We start from the raw sequence: 14174 nt of genomic DNA, 5'->3' as shown, positions 1-14174 counted from the left end.
AAAGAAAGAAAGAAAGAAAGAAAGAAAGAAAGAAAGAAAGAAAGAAAGAAAGAAAAAAAGAATACAACTCAGGAGCAGCTAAATGGAAGAGATTCATAGGGCAAGCTATGGGGGATGGGAGGCAATGGCACAAAGTTTCCACGCCTTCTCTGGGTGAGCCATCCTCCCAGCAAATTGGTATGCTCACCAACCCATAATCTCTCCAAGCCTCCTTGTTTTTATCAAGGCTTCATTAGGTAGGCATGATTGCTTACATCATTGACCATTGAACTCAATCTCTAGACTCATTCAGTTCCCTGGAGTTTGCCAGGTGGGGCTGAAAGTTCCAACCCTCTAGGCAAGGGCATGGCTCAAGGGCTCACCTCGAGCCACCTTGTTAGTAGAAACTCAGATATGGTTAAAAGGGACTCATTATGAATAACTAAAGACACTCCTAATACTCAGGATATTCCAAGGGTTTTTGAAGCTCTGTGCCAGAACTGAGAACGAAGATCAAATATGTTTTGTTTTATCCTTTTATTTCACTTTTTTTCATCATGATAAGTGTCTCTTTAATCCCCATAACCTATTTCACCCAAACCCACCTCCCCTTTGGTAACCATCAGTTTGTTCTCTATAGTTAAGAGTCTGTTCCTTGGTTTATCTCTCCTTTTTTTTTCTTTGCTCATTTGTTTTGTTTCTTAAATTCCACACATGAGTGAAATCATGTGGTATTTGTCTTTCTCTGACTGGCTTATTTCACTTATCATTATACTCTCTAGCTCTATCCATATCATTGTAAGTGGCAAGATTTCATCTTTTATGGCTGAATAATATTCCATTATATATATATATATATATATATATATATACATACATCTTCTTTATCCATTCATCTGTCAATGGACACTTGGGCTGCTTCCATAGTTTGGCTATTGTAAATAATGCTGCAATAAACATAGGGGTGAGGGGCACCTGGGTGGCTCAGTTGTTAGGCATCTGCCTGCGGCTCAGGTCATGATCCCAGGGTCCTGGGATCGAGCCCCGCATCGGGCTCCCTGCTCCGCGGGAAGCCTGCTTCTCCCTCTCCCACTCCCCCTGATTGTGTTCCCTCTCTCGCTGTGTCTCTCTCTGTCAAATAATAAAATTAAAATAAATAAATAAATAAAATAAACATAGGAGTGCATGTATCCCTTTGAATTAGTGTTTTTGTATTTTTTTGGGTAAATATCTAGTAGTTCTATGCTGGATTATAGGGTAGTTCTATTTTTAGCTTTTTGAGCTTTCATACTGTTTTCCAGTGGCTGCACTACTTTACATTTCCACCAACAAGGGGGCTCCTTTTTTTCTCCACATTTTCACCAACACGTTGTTTCTGCGTTTTTGATTTTAGCCATTCTGACAGGTGTGAGGTGATGTCATTGTAGTTATGGTTTGCATTTCCCCGATGATGTATGATGTTGAGCATCTTTTCATGTGTCTATTGCCTATCTATGTATCTTCTTTGGAGAAATGTCTGTTTATGTCTTCTGCCCATTTTAAATTGGATTATTTTGGGAGGGTATTGAGTTGTATCCGTTCTTTATATATTTTGGATATAACCCTTTATCAGGTATGTTATTTGCAAATATGTTCTCCCATTCTGTATGTTGCCTTTTGATTTTGTTGGTTGTTTCCTTTGCTGTGCAGAAGCTTTTTATTTTGATTTAGTCCCACTGGTTTATTTTTGCTTTTATTTCCCTTGCCTCAGGAGACATTCTAGAAAAATATTGCTATGGCCAATGTCAGAGAGATTACTGCCTGTGCTCTCTTCTAGGATTTTTATGGTTTCAGGTCTCACATTTAGGCCTTTAATATATTTTCAGTTTATTTTTGTGTATGGTCAGAGAAAGTGGTCCAGTTTCATTCTTTTGCATATGGCTGTCCAGTTTTCTCAACACCTGGGTTTTCTGTTCTATTCCATTGATCTATGTGTCTATTTTTATGCCAGTACCATACTGTTTTAATTACTACCAGTTTGTAATATAACTTGAAATCTGGAATTATGATACCTCCAGTTTTGTTTTTCTTTTTCAAGATTGCTTTGGTTATTTGATCTCTTTTGTGATTCTATACATATTTTAGGATTGTTCTAGTTCTGTGAAAAATGCTATTGGTATTTTGATAGGATTGCATTACATGTGTAGATTGGTTTGGGTAGAATAGACATTTTGACAATATTTTTTTTTTTAAGATTTTATTTATTTATTTGACAAAGAGCGAGAGAGGGAACACAAGCAGGGGGAGTGGGAGAGAGAGAAGCAGGCTTCCCGCCGAGCAGGGAGCCCGATGTGGGGCTCGATCCCAGGACTCTGGGACCATGACCTGAGCCGAAGGCAGACGCTTAACAACTGAGCCACCCAGGCGCCCCGACATTTTGACAATATTTGTTCTTTCAACCCATGAGCATGGAATATCTTTCCATTTCTTGGCATCATCTTGAATTTCTTTCATCAGTGTTTCATAATTTTCAGAGTACAGGTCTTTCACTCTTTGGTTAAGTTTATTCCTAGATACTTTATTGTTTTTGGTACAATTGTAAATGGGATTGTTTTCTTAATTTCACTTTCTGCTGCTTATTAGTAGTGTATAGGAATGCAACAGATTTCTGTACATGGATTTTTGTATCCTTCAACTTTACTGAATTCATTTATCAGTTCTAATAGTTTTCTGGTGGAGTCTTGGATTTTCTATATAGAGTATCATGTCATCTGCAAATAGTGAGGGTTTTACTTCTTCCTTACCAATTTGGATGTCTTTTTTTTCTTTATGTTTCTTAATGCTGTGGCTAGGACTTCTAGTATTGTGTTGAATAAAAGTGGTGAGAGTGGACATCTTTGTCTTGTTTCTGACCGTAGGGGAAAAGCTCTCAGTTTTTCACCATTGAGTAGGATGCTGGCTGTGGGTTTTTCAGATAAGGCCTTTATTATGTTGAGGTATGTTCCCTCTAGACCTATTTTGCAGAGGGTTTTTATCATGAATGGATGTTGCACCAAATATGTTCTTTATTATATCACAATAGCATATAGCTGAATCCTGTTTTTTTTTTTTAAAGCCATTCTGCCAATCTATGTGTTTTTTTTTTTTTAATTCAAGTATAATTAACATACAGTGTTATATTAGTTTCAGGTCGGTCTATGACTTTTGATTGAGCATTTGGCCCATTTACAATGATAGTAATTACTGATAAGAAAGGACTTACTATTGGCATTTTGTTATTTGTTTTCTGTTTGTCTTATAGATTATTTTTGTCCCTCACTTCCACTATTACTGCCTTCCCTTGTGTCAATTTTTGTAGTGACATGGTTTGATTGCCTCCTTATTTACTTTTGTGTATGTTCTAGAGATAGTTTCTTTGTGGTTTCCATGGGGATTACATATAACAACCTAATGTTAAAACAGTCTATTTTAAATAATCTCTACACCCAATGTGGGGCTTGAACTCACAACCTTAAGATCAAGACTCGCACACTCTAATGACAGCCACCCAGGCACGGCATAAGAGTCTACTTTATTTTATTTTATTTTTTTTAAATTTTATTTATTTGAGAGAGAGAGAATGATCATGACCTGAGCCAAAGGCAGTCGCTTAATCAACTGAGCCACCCAGGTGCCCCTAACAGTCTACTTTAAATGGATACCAACTAAACTTCAATCACATACAAAAACTCTACTTCTTTAATCTTTTTTTTTTTTTTAAGATTTTATTTATTTGAGAGAGAGAATGAGATAGAGAGAGAGAGAGAGCATGAGAGGAGCAGGGTCAGAGGGAGAAGCAGACTCCCTGCCGAGCAGGGAGCCCGATGCGGGACTCGATCCCGGGACTCCAGGATCATGACCTGAGCCGAAGGCAGTCGCTTAACCAACTGAGCCACCCAGGCACCCCAAAAACTCTACTTCTTTATAGCTCCATCTCCCCACACTTTGTTTTTATTTTTAAATTTTTATTATTTATTTATTTTAAAGATTTTATTTATTTATTTGTCAGAGAGAGAGAGAGAGACAGAGAGCACAAGCAGGGGGCACAGCAGAGGGAGAGGGAGAAGCAGACGCCCCGCTGAGCAGGGAGCCTGATGTGGGGCTCGATCCCAGGACCCTGGGATCATGACCTGAGCCGAAGACAGACGGTTAACCCACTGAGCCACCCAGGCGCCCCCCCCCCACTTTGTTTTTAATGTCAAAGTTACATCTTTATATAGTCTGTACCCATTAACAAGGACTTATAATTATTCACAAGGAGGAACTGGAAGTAAGTCTATACCTAGAGAACTAGCATCTTGGCCTTCCAGCTGCAAGGTGCTCGTTCTGGGCCCCCACTTTTCTTTCTTGCCTCAGACTCAGGCACTCAGCTTGCTGGATTTGATGCTTAATCAGACACTGTGATCACAAGTGCACAGTTCCTCACTCTCACTGTGTCGGGACACAGAGGAAAGAAGCTCTTAGCTTTTGAAAAGTTTGGGGAAATAAAGCATAAAAAATAATATATCTGAGAAAGAGGCAAATCCTACAAAGATTTGATGATCTTGTACTAGTCTAGAGCACCCAGGTCCCTACCATGGTCAGGGCCTCCCAGAGGTCAAGAAAGGCTCCAACCAATTCCATTATTTAAGGGTCACTTTAATTAAGGAGAAGAAAAAGCCAAAGCAGGGCACAACAATTGTGGCATCCTTTTATTCATTTATGTATTTAGTAAAATTTTTAATATTTTTATATAAAAATGTTCAAACTCACAGAAAAGTAAGACACACATATACCCACCACTACATTCAATAACTGTTAAATTTTTGCCATATTTGCTTCATTTATATATACTTTGTCAAATCAAAGATGCCATTGAGGGGCGCCTGGGTGGCTCAGTTGGTTAAGCGACTGCCTTCGGCTCAGGTCATGATCCTGGAGTCCCTGGTTCGAGTCCCGCATCGGGCTCCCTGCTCGGCAGGGAGTCTGCTTCTCCCTCTCCCACTCCCCCTGCTTGTGTTCCCTCTCTCGCTGTGTCTTTCTCTGTCAAATAAATAAATAAAATCTTTTAAAAAAAAAAAGATGCCATTGATTGTAAGATAGCCCATTATTTTATTTAACACTAAAAAAGAGAAAACACTGCTATTAATTGTTTAAACACCACCAATTCCTTTTTTTTTAAGATTTTACTTATTTTACTTGAGAGAGAGAGCACAAGCAGGGGGAGCAGCAGAGGGAGAGGGAAAAGCAGACTCCCCACTGAGCAGAGAGCCAGACACGGGGCTTGATCCCAGGACCCTGGGATCATGACCTGAGCTGAAGGCAGCCGCTTAACTGACTGAGCCACCCAGGCACCCCGAACGCCACCAATTTCTTTTTTTGTTTGTTTTGTTGTTGTTGTTGTTGTTGTTTTAAAGATTTTTATTTATTTATTCATGAGAGACAGAGAGAGAGGGAGGCAGAGGGGAAGCAGGCTCCCAAGGAGCAGAGAGCCCGATGCGGGACTCAATCCCAGGACCCTGGGATCATGACCTGAGCCGAAGGCAGATGCTCAACCATCTGAGCCACCCAGGCGCCCGAACGCCACCAATTTCTAAGATACATTCCAATTTCAGGGATATTAAGATTTAAAAAAGGGTGTCTAAAGATTATGTGTTATATAACTCCATTATATGAAGTCCTACATCAAGTAAAACTAATCTGTGGTGAAGAGATCATGAGAACAGTGTTTCCCTCAGTGAGGGACTGGAGAGAGGATTGATTTGGAAGAGGCAGGAGGAAATTTTCTGGTGAAAATATTCTGTATTTTGATAGAATAGTGGCATTTATCAAAACATTTCACTGTAAGACTTAACATCTGTATATAATACATAATATTGTATGTATTATACATCAGTTAGAAATTAATGTGGCACTTGGGTGGCTCAGTCAGCTAAGCATCTGACTCTTGATTTCGCTCAGGTCATGATCTCAGGGTCGTGAGATCAAGCCCTGCTTTGGGCTCCGATCTGAGCATGGAACCTGCTTAAGATTCTCTCCCTGCCTTTCCCTCTGCTCCTCCCCACCCCACCTTTTAAAAAATAGAATTTAAAAAAAGAAGAAATTAAAATAACAAATTGTGACTTGAAATTTGATTTTTTTTTTGATAGAGCATTTTAAAAGTAAAAGTAAATTTCAATAAATTCTTCAGCCTGCATCTCCAAAAAATAAGAATATTCTACCATATAACCGCAATGCCATTATATCATACCTAAACATTTAATAATAGTTTCATAATATCATCTTTGGTTCATATTCAAATTTCTCTAAGTGTAATTGTCTAATATTTTATGTTTGTTGCTTTTAAACTTTTTATCAGGAAATAAAACACATATACAGAAAACTGTATGAAACGTACATAGCCACCACTTACGACAAAAGATAGAAATTCGCTGGCAACCTCTGAAGCAATCCATATGTTTCATCTCAATCACAACCAGCCCTTTTTCTTTCTTTCTTTCTTTTTTAAAGATTTTATTTATTTATTTATTTGACAGAGAGAGACACAGCGAGAGAGGGAACACAAGCAGGGGGAGTTGGGAGAGGGAGAAGCAGACTTTCTGCTGAGCAGGGAGTCCGATGTGGGGCTCGATCCCAGAACCCTGGGATCATGACCTGAGCCAAAGGCAGACCCTAATGACTGAGCCACCCAGGCACCCCACAATCAACCCTTTTTCAAAGTGACCACAATTCCGAGCAAGATTCCCTGAGTTTCAGCATGTCGGTAGCAGGTTCTTTGTTTCTGTGCCCTTTATACTCAGTTGGATACAAAATCTTTGGCTCACATTTTCTTTTCTAGATATCTTAAATATGTGACTCTATTTTCTTCCAGCATAAACAATTACTGTTGAAAGTCTAATGAAAATCTATTTTTTTTCCATTATAATTCACTTGGATTTTTGGCCTAGTTACAAAAAGGGCCAATTTTAGTCTTTTCTTTAAAGTTTAGAATATGTCTTAGTGTTTGTCTTTCTGGGTCAATATTTTCAGTTTTAAGGTGTGCCTTTTCAAAATGTAGTTTCAAATCTTTTTTTTTTTTTTTTTAAGGGGGGTGGAGGGGCAGAGGGAGAGGGAGAGAGAGAATCTTAAGCAAACACCATGACCAGCGTGGAGTCTGAGAGGGGCTCGATGTTATGACCCTGAGATATGACCTGAGCAGAAATCAAGACTTGGACACTTAACCAACTGAGCCATCCAGGTGCCTTGTTTCAAATCTTTATTTTAGGAAAGTTTTCTTGAATTATAATTTTTAGTATGTCATGTTGTCTCATTGGTTTTGTTTTCATTTGCAGTTACTCCTAATATAGCCTGTTATATCTTATTTACATGACTTCAATCACTTTCTTTCAAATTCTTCTTCTTTCTTTATTCTGAATTTAAAAGCCTTTCTTTTTCACCTTCTATTTCTCAAAAGACAATATCTGTAGTATATATTCACTCTTGTCTTTTTCTGGTTTAGCTTTATTTCTGAAATAAATTACTTATTCTTAATTTTCCCTAAGTTTTGTCACTTAATTGCAGTATTTTTCTAGTTCTAATTATTGTTAATCTTTGATATCTTGTATCTTTTGAGATATCTTTTAGCTAGTTTTGAAATACTAGTTTATACTTTGCATCAGTTTTGTGGAAGGAAACCTGGTCAATTAGATTTATGAATCCATGTTGCTTAAACTGCTCCAGCCTCTTCAGATCTTATCAGAGACCCCTTGTACTCATCTAATATTGGAGCAAACCGTCTGTCACTTCAGCTGCTTTGTTCGAATCAGCCCACTCCGCCTTCAGTGAATACAATTTTGCTGGCCATCAGTTGCGCTGTTTCTTCCCTCTGCTTTCTCCTGTATAAATGTGAATATAATGTAGATCTCATAGTGGTGGTGCTGGTTGTCCTCACTCTCTTGTATTTTTGAATTTTGTAGGGATACCCTATCATCTGACCTTGTTGTTGATGTTGTCCATAGTTGTTTTTGGTTTTACCACCTAGTTATTCTGTGTTTTGTTTTTTGTTTTTGTTTTTGGAAGGGGTGAGGATTCAGGGAGATTAAAAAACTATGCTACTGCTGTCTCTTTCCAGAATTGTCATGGAGGAAAAAAGAGCCAGGAGAGCTCAGGAATCAATTTATTATATTTTCATCAAGACCATGTGTCTGAACCAAAGTCGAGTGTGAGTAGGCGAAGGTGGTTCCCAAGAAGCAAGCTATCATATTTTTGAATTCTATACCAAAGGAAATAGAAGGAAAACACAACAGATGTTCACTACAGTGTTTTATAAAACATTTCATTTGAGGGGTTCCACTATTTAAAAAAAAAAAAAGCATGATAGCTCTTCCTTGGCACTGCCTGCAGAGGTGGAGGCCGTCTCCTACTTGGCATCATGGCCATCCTCAGACCTCTGGTGAAGCCCAAGATCATTCGAAAGAGGACCAAGAAATTCATCCAGCACCAGCCAGACCCATATGTCAAAATTAAGCACAACTGGCAGAAACCCAGAGACATTGACAATACGGTGCACAGAAGAATCAAGGGCCAGATCTTGATGCCCAACATTGGTTATGGGAGCAACAAGAAAGCAAAGCACGTGCCATCCAGTGCCTTCTGGAAGTTCCCAGTACACATCAAGGAGCTTGAAGTGCAACAAATCTTACTGCGTAGAGATTGCTCACATTGACTCCTCCAAGAACCTCAAAGCCACTATGGAAAGAGCAGCCCACCTGGCCATCAGAGTCACCAAGCCCAATGCCAGGCTGCACAGTGAGGAAAGTGAATAGACAGTGAACATACGTGTACATCATATTTGTGTTAATAAAACCATAAAACTACCAAAAAAAAGTATGATAATGCAAATACATGACTTGCCCTTTTAACACTATTTTAAAGTTAACTTTTAATTACATGAATGATTTACAAATACATTCCTTTATAAGAGATTAAACATACATAAGGCTAAAGTCCTCTTTGACCACCTCACAACCCAAATCCCCTGGCTATTTTTTGATGCCTGGCTGACTTTGCCTCATCTTCAACAGACTTCTGATCCACAACCTTCTGCCCTGCTGGGAGCATTTAAAGTCATTTTAACATTAACTAAAGTTAAATGTGATTATGAAAGTGAATCCATTAATAGCCATTTGGGGAGGATTATCTGTGCTGTTGTCCATTTGTACAAAAGTGTGAATCTTGAGAATGGTTGAGAATTTAAGAAATTTGGCTCTTTCTCTGTTCTTTAGCCTGGTGAGGGCCTTGGTTTCATCTTACCAGTAATCTCACTGTTTCACTACAGTAACTAGCGGGCTTTTTCACTCTGCTATCACAAGGTTTGTTGAAATGGTTTTGATTATAATACATTATGATTCAAGGTGCAATAAAACCCTACTCATATTGGCTTTTATAAGGGATACACTGGTTCATGGAACCAAACAGTGTGGAGGTATTTGGCACTTCAAGAGTTGCTGGATTCAGGGCTCCAATCAGATCATGGCAATATGCCTTACCCAACTTCAGGGGCCCTCATTATATTGCATGGCATGAGCCCAACACTATGTACTCTTGGCAATGCCCTGGTAGTCTTGTGTTGGGGGGTTCTTCTCTTTGTTCTATATTCTCTGTTTGTTGACTCCGTCTTAGGGGCCTCCCTTCATAGCAGTAAAAGTGCTGTAGTAGCTCCTCCACATCCTCCCCTCACCAGTAGCAGGAGAGAACAAGAGGACTACCTTCTCCCAGAAGCCCCAGGAAAAGTCCCATCATGATTCACTGGCTCTGACTGAATCACGGGCCCAGCCCTGAGCCAATAACTAAGGTCAGGAGAACACTGATGTGCTGACTGGCTCATGCCTGGTCAAGGTTGGCAGGTTCTTCAGAACTCTGTGAGTGGCGGTGGGGGCGGAGAGTAGCTGGGACCAGGCATGGTTAACAGAGTGGGGCTGTGACAAGGGATAGCTCCATCTGGCTTAGATGGCACCCCCTCTTACAAGGCAGCATATTATCATAGTTTAGAGTGTCGACTATGGAGCCTAATGACCTTGGTTCCAATATTGGCATAACCATTTAAGGGCCATGTGACCTTAGGGCTATGTGACCTTAGGCAAGTCACCAAACCTCTTTGGGCCAAAGCTTCCTCATCTGGAAAGTGGGGGATGATAGCAAGATCCCCCCTAAGATTGTTGTGACATAAACTTGATTATATATGCATGAAACACTTAGAACAGAGACTGGCATGGGATAAGATCTAAAGTCTTTGCCATTATTGAGAGAGATTTAATGATCCTGAGGACAAAGTAGAGGAAGTGTTCCTCATAGTAAGTATTGAATAAAGGGTAGGGTTCCTTTGACCAAAGGCTATGAGATAAAGTGATGGGAAGTGATCCCTTTCATTAGCTCATCCATCTTAGAATGGAAAGAAGAGCTTCCAGGGTCCATGCTTGTGCGTGACAGGTGTGGTTTGCACCGAGGTGATCTGGGGATGAGGGCATAGCTGTAGAATGCCGTTAAGGACAACCCGTTGTGAGATTTGATTCACAAACATTGTTCTAGAACTTTAGACTCTGATTCATGATTTTGCTGCCATCCTTGGGAGCAGCAACCACTTCGGTTTGTGATGCAACACGCTGATTTATAAACCATTTATAGCTCTCCTCCACACTTAACACAGCCATTCCATAATTGACTCAGGTTGCAACCAGAGGGGAAACTGGGGACTGTGACTGAGCTTTCTCTATAACAGAGTGTAAACTGTCCTTTTGAATAGTGCTTTTTTCATAAATCCCAGGTCTCAAACATGGTAATTAAGAGAAGCCTGAAAAACAAAAGAGGCTTGTGTTCCTGGCCCTCTTTTCAAATCCCAAATGTTGAATTTTCTGTGCCTGTGTCTTGGCCTGGCATCTGATTCCCCCCAACAGCCTCCTCCCACCCTTTTCTTAGTAACAGTCTCAGATCCTGGCGGCAAATGGCATGTGAAGCTGGGCACATTTTTATTCTACACACACAGCGTTATATAAATCTTCCGGCTTTAAAGTAATTTCTTTTGCCCTTTATCTCTTTTGTGTGCCTTTAGGAGTCTGCTTGGAATCTTAATGGGCCATTATCCTTGGCTGGCTTTGCTCTTGCTTTTAAGCAAAACATATTGATTCCAATGACTTTCATCCAGGTATTCACACATTTACTGAGGGCCTACTATGTGGCCATTGCCTTGCCGGTTGCTGATGTAATCAGAGAGCTTCTCCCTATCCTCTTAAGCTAGTTTTTTAGAAGTCCAAAAAATTCTACTTCATTTTTTTTTCCAAAAAAATTCTACTTTAGACACTGCCCCCTTTTCTTTTCTTTCTTTCATTCTTTTTTTATTTTTTATTTTTTTTAAGATTTTTTTTTTAAATTTATTTATTAGAGAGAGAGTGTGAGAGAGAGCGCAAGAGGGGGTAGGGTTAGAGGGAAAGCAGACTCCCCGCCGAGCAGGGACTCGATCCAGGGACTCCAGGATCATGACCTGAGCCGAAGGCAGTCGCTTAACCAACTGAGCCACCCAGGCGCCCCTCTTTTTTTTATTATTAAAGGCATAGTTTTAGCTAAAGGCCTAATTCTTATATAGTTATCCCTATTTTAGGCAGTTAATGAAATGAGACTGAGGTCATCAATTCTCCAAGGAAAATTTCAGGCTATGTTATATTTCCATGTTTCCTAACATGATTCTGAGGGCATCCTCCTCCTCTCATTCATCTTATTTTTCTCATTTTTCTAAAGTTAAGTCAACCTCATAACTTTTTAGGAAAACTGTCCTGGATCCTTCTGATTTATATATTCCTCCCCTTGGCTCCCTTGAGTCTGCCATTCTTGGAGAAAGCATTGCAGTTTGATAGTAAGCACTGATTTAACTGTCTGTCTCCCTCACTAGTGTAGAAGCCAGGCAGAGACCATATCTGATTGGACTTACTATCCCCAGTGTCTTACAGGTAAGTATCAAGTGAACGAACGAACACATACTTACTGAGAACTACTGTACCAGTCACTGTACTGTACTAGGCTTTTGGGACACCAAAATCTTGTTCTTTAAAGATTATAATCTAGTGGAAAGATACACACTAGGTTAATAATTGCATGTCACTATACAATCTTGAACGAAGGAAAATAACAGGATGTTAGGAGGCTGTGTGGTAGGAGGACACAGAGGTTGGATAAACAGGACTTTTGCCTGGGTGGAAGTGTAGAGGGAAAAGTGGAAGGGCTTTCTGGCAGGAGACTTGGAGGTGTACTGAATGAGTCAGTAGATATGTGAGTGAGTCGGGGAGAGGGGAAAGAGGACTAGCCTGCTTGGTTAGCATGGGCATCTGTTGACATGGCTTGTCCTGTGTCCTTCTCCAGGTAATAGTGCCCTGAGTTTTCTTCTTGGGAATCTAAGCCTTCTTCATTTCCATCCTGATCTATGCCTTTTTCTAGTAATGGGCATTTGACTAGTGATCATGTGATTAGTCTAGGGATGAATATGGACCTAAGTCAAGTCTGGGAGTCTCAGCAAAACTATGAAGAAAGACAAGTATTTATTTCACTTAGGATTTTGTGTTCAAAAGAAAGGGGAAAAGATAGATGGAGACAAATAGATTCCTGATGATTTTTTTTCAGCACCTGGATCCAACCATGCCTAAAACTCAGGTGGATATAGTTGTGTCTAAATTCACATATGTAGGGCGCCTGGGTGGCTCAGTCATTAAGCGTCTGCCTTCGGCTCAGGTCATGGTCCCAGGGTCCTGGGATCGAGCCCCACATCGGGCTCCCTGCTCTGCAGAGAGCCTGCTTCTCCCTCTTCCACTCCCGCTCCCCCTGCTTGTGTTCCCTCTCTTGCTGTGTCTCTCTCTGTCAAATAAATAAATAAAATCTTTAAAAAAATAATAATAAAATAAATTCACATATGTATAGGGGTGCCTTGGTGGCTCAGTCAGTTGAGTGTCCGACTCTTGATTTCGGTTCAGGTCATGATCTCAGGGTCGTGAGATCAAGCCTTGTGTCAAGGGGGCAGTGTGCCTGAGATTCCCTCTCCCTCTGCCTCTTCCCCTCTCATGCTCTCCTTTCTCTCTCTCTCTCAAATAAATAAATAAAATAAATAAATTTACATATGTATGGCTCTCAAAGCTATTGGCTAAACAATTCTCCCATAAGTAAAAAGGCTTATAGCCAAATGGGCTTGAGCTCATTTTCACAGGGCCTTGGTCACTTGCAACTAAAAGTGTCTTTATTAATACAATGATTTTAACTAATATTTTGCTAAAGCCAAAGGGTAGGGGCACCTAGGAGGCTCGGTTGGTTGAGCATCTGACGCTTGGTTGTGGCTCAGATCATGATCTCAGGGTTGTGGAATCGAGCCCTGCATCAGGGTCCGTGCTCAGTGCGGAGTCTGCTTGAAATTCTCTTCCTCTCCCTCTGCCCCTTACTCCCCAGAACGTGTTCTTGTGCTCTCTTGCTTTAAAAATAAATAAACCTTAAAAAAATAATAATAATAAAGCCAAAGTGGGTGGGGGAGGCCAGCCGAAGCAATTGTGGAGGTCAGTTAGCCAGGAGGGGCAGCCTAAACACACTCATATTTCCTGTACTGAGCCTTTATATTCTACAGCCTCGTCCCCAGAGATCCAGAGCCTTGGGTCTGCATGGGGGTTTGAGTGTCTAGTAACAGAGCACTGAGGGAGGGCTGGTAAAGGGAGAGACAAACAGAAACCTTCCCAAGCTCCGGCAGGGCAGGGAGGCTCAGGTCCCCGAGGTGCTGGAAAAGCACAAACTGCCTCGGTGTCTGTCGGAGGAATGAGTAACAACCTTGATTGAAGAGAGAGTGCTGGCAGGCAAACTGGTTTTTGCTGGACCTGCAGAGCCAGGCAAGGTGGGAAGGTCCATGGCCTCCGTGAGCAACAGCACTGGTGGGTCACGGCTGCCATCTAGCGTCCGAAGTCACCTTTTGCAAGTTGTTTACTGGTTATTTCCAGCTGGAAGGCTTTTGAGGGCCAACTGGAAGGAGGAGGTCATTACCTCTGTCTTTACGCCAGGAAGAACTTCAAGATCAGATTTTCAATATTATCTCTAATTTAGCTTATTATAGATGCAGTCCCGAAGCCTAATTGATTAGCTAGGGGAAAAGGGCAATCATTCCACAATGTTAAACTTCCATCTCATTTCAAACCTCTAGGGTA

At 40.7% G+C, this 14174-nt stretch overlaps 1 pseudogene; it reads left to right on the top strand.

Moving 5' to 3' along the window:
• Positions 1-8386: 8386 nt before the first annotated feature.
• LOC110593601 lies at positions 8387-8780 on the top strand (annotated as a pseudogene).
• The last annotated feature ends 5394 nt before the right edge of the window (positions 8781-14174 follow it).

This window comes from Neomonachus schauinslandi, chromosome 16 (genome assembly GCF_002201575.2).
Source record: "Neomonachus schauinslandi chromosome 16, ASM220157v2, whole genome shotgun sequence".
In the NCBI taxonomy this organism is placed as follows: domain Eukaryota; kingdom Metazoa; phylum Chordata; class Mammalia; order Carnivora; family Phocidae; genus Neomonachus; species Neomonachus schauinslandi.
Note: the sequence above shows the minus strand (reverse complement) of the source record. Positions and strands in the feature narration are given on the sequence as shown.